Source organism: Poecilia mexicana, unplaced genomic scaffold (genome assembly GCF_051168715.1).
Source record: "Poecilia mexicana isolate PSO_F unplaced genomic scaffold, ASM5116871v1 scaffold_7, whole genome shotgun sequence".
NCBI classification, from domain to species: domain Eukaryota; kingdom Metazoa; phylum Chordata; class Actinopteri; order Cyprinodontiformes; family Poeciliidae; genus Poecilia; species Poecilia mexicana.
In genome coordinates, this window is record NW_028263376.1 from 28,704,586 (window position 1) to 28,707,875 (window position 3,290).

A 3,290-nucleotide genomic window follows, 5' to 3' on the forward strand; every position below is an offset into this window, starting at 1 on the left:
TCAGCGTTGGGCCGGGGGGCGGGGCTAATTACCGGACCCCTAACGAATCACCAGGCCCCTGACGTTTATCGCCTGCGCTACCAGAAACTGTTGAGCGAGGGGCGGGGAGGTTGGTCTGCGTTTTTTGGTTGATCTTTACCCAGGAAACACATCGGCTAAACCGTGAGTGAAACGGTCACTGGGACTGACTAGTATATATTCCATTGAGGGAAAGTAACTTTAACATTAAATAGACCTTTCTCAACAGGCAGTAGACTTTCTCAGTCTATAATCAGATATTTAAGCACCCCCCCCCCCATAGCTCTGCGCCTGCCCAGATTGCACATGATGGCAATTCAACATTGAATTAACATCTTTTGCCAACAAGCCAACAGCGAAGTGGCTGTGTGTTTGGGACATCCCACTCATGTAAATGGCGGGGGTGGACCGCTCCACTCCTTACTCCTTATAGTAAGTTGTAGATGTTTTTGTGTCAATATATCACACACAAATGGTCAGTAGGACTTTTTTATGAAAAAGAAAGAAAATGTACAGAAATGAATCTTCACCCACTATCCTTTACAGAGGTTAATTTAGAATGTAATACCCCCCACTCACTAATAAAATGCTCTGACCCAGTGCTCTGATGAGGAGGAGAGGAGGGGAAGGGGTGTGGCAAAAGAGCTGACATTGATTCAACATTGATTCAACATTGATCAGTCGTTGATCAGACATTAGCATTTAATTCATTAGATTTCAACCACAAAACAACATTGACTCAATGACACAGTTTCAACATTGGTTACTTGGCTGGAGGTGGATGGTTGTTTGATGGTTGATCAACCGTCAGTTGTTGACCTCAACCAAAAATCAACCATTCTGACTATAATTCAATGTTGATTTACCATTGTGTGCAATCTGGGCAGTTTGTTGGATCCCTCATCACCTCCTCATCTCCCCCCACTCCCTCCCAAACCTCCCCCACCCAGCCGCTCCTCCCAACCTTCTCCTCTTTACCCCCTCTCATTCCTTCTTCCCTCCCCCTCCTTGAGCTCTGGGTCAGAACATTTTATTACTAGGTGGGGGTTAATCATGTTTCAAATTAAGCACTACATGTTGAGAACAGTGGGTTGTGATTCCTTTCTGTACATTTTCTTACTTGTCTGTAAATATTATTACTGACTGTGCATAATGTGTTGACACAAAAACATCTACAAGTCTGTACTAGGAGTTGTACAGTCCACCTCCCCAATTTTACACTTGTGGTTTGTCCCAACCAAAAAGCCACTTTGCTGCTGGCTTGTTTGCTACCGGCTTCTGAATTGAATTCTCCGCTGAGCACTTTTATGGTAAGTTTTTCAATATTACTTTGATCTTAAATGTGTTTATTGAAAAATAAGGGCATTGTTTTGTGCCCATAGTAATCCTGGTTATTTTGGGGCAAAACGGATATTTTTAATAATTGAGGTCATGTCTCCTTTTGTATTATTTTCATCCTACCCACCACTCCAGGCCTAAGTATGAAATCCTGTGAGATTTTGTGGGATTTGAGTTTTTAAAATAGGGCGGGGCCTATTGTTTGGTCTGGGAGAACATGTGGTGGACAAGGAAGTGTAAGGCTGGCTGGTCCAGGTGGGCTTTAAATTGTTGTGATAGTAATCACTTGTTTTTAACTTTTTATTATGATATGCTTAGGGTCGTGCTTAAATGAGCCTCTGTACCAGAACAGCTGAGTTGGATGATTACATGACCGTCTGCAGCCATCAAGAAGTGCAGAAGGTTGTTAATCATCCACAGATTCAATCCAGGTGAGGCAGAAGGGAAACACTTAACATGTAAGGCAGGTGAAACACTGAACTAAACCTGCTAATGACTGATTCAGTCTGTTGATCCTTGGATTGGTAACTGGTTAAATTGAACTGGACTATTGTTACTTGTGTGGGATCTTTATTAGCATATAGACTCTTTTTAAGGAATTTAATCAACTTATTTGGAAATATTTGTAGTTGATGGAAGATTGAACCAGCTATTTGATGGAAGTTTATTCTGTATAAATTATAATTTTTCCAACTACACTATAAATCACCTTTTGTTTGATTTATTTGTCTCTGGTGTGTTAAATAAACCTGATCCTCCCTGAGTTTTATTGTTAGGTTTTCTGATAAACAGCCCTTTATTTTAAATATTGATTTAATATCAATATCATAAATCCTACACTATACTGCAGCTTGATGGGTAAATGCAGTTGTATATGTAAACATTAAGATAAATATTAATGAAAGATTAAGATATTAATTTAACAGTGAGTGTACATGGGGAACTATATGGTTTGTATTTGTTCTCAGACCTGTAACCAGTACAGTGTTTAATCTTTCATTGTGTTTCAGAACTTTTCAAATGTTTATCATATTTCTAACTGGCACCTTCCTCACTTTTATTTTTTTCAGCTGTTGCTCTGCAGTTTGACCGAAAGCTGACTCTTGAGGACTGCAGCAAAATTGTCAAGAAGTGGCTTCATTACGCACCAGAACGAGAGGAAGACATCACAAGGAATCAAAGTGACGCCAACCAGAGTCAAACTGGGGTTACCACGACTTGTACTGTTTCCCTACTTCATACAGTACAAAGCTTAACTTCATGGACTCTGTTCTTCTGTGGACAACATACTGTTGTTTTGACAGTCAAAAAGGAATCAAATATGTTTAAAGATCTGTCCCTCTTTTCTTAAATAAAATGTTAAATCAAACCCATGTTGTCATTTTTAAACTTTTGTACACAGTTTACGCATCATCTGCCAATAATACAGTGTTTAACACCAGAGAAGAAACTTTTAGTGGCATGTTATGATGTAGACCTATCAGACGTAAAATGTACATAAATCCTTAGCTTTCATTCAATATAAAAACAACCCAAATCTGCATGTACATCCACAGTCAAATGAGTGTTGAATCAACATTGATTCAATGTAGAATTAACACAAATCTGCATGCAGATCCACGTTCAGCTGATGGTTGAATGAACGTTGATTCCTAACTGATTCAATGTAGAATCAACACAGATATGCATGCAGATCCACGTTCAGATGATGGTTGAATCACCATTGATTCCTAACTTATTCAATGTAGAATCAACACAAATATGCATGCAGATCCACAGTCAAATGAGTGTTGAATCAACATTGATTCAATGTAGAATCAACACAAATATGCATGCAGATCCACAGTCAAATGAGTGTTGAATCAACATTGATTCAATGTAGAATCAACACAAATATGCATGCAGATCCACGTTCAAATGATGGTTGAATCACC

General features: G+C 39.1%; 1 long non-coding RNA gene across 1 annotated transcript; it reads left to right on the forward strand.

Moving 5' to 3' along the window:
- The first annotated feature begins 1,336 nt into the window (after positions 1–1,336).
- LOC148158460 (uncharacterized) lies at positions 1,337–2,725 on the forward strand. The gene is made up of 2 exons (XR_015763834.1): positions 1,337–1,787; positions 2,427–2,725. It is a non-coding gene; the product is annotated as an uncharacterized LOC148158460 (long non-coding RNA).
- Positions 2,726–3,290: the final 565 nt, after the last annotated feature.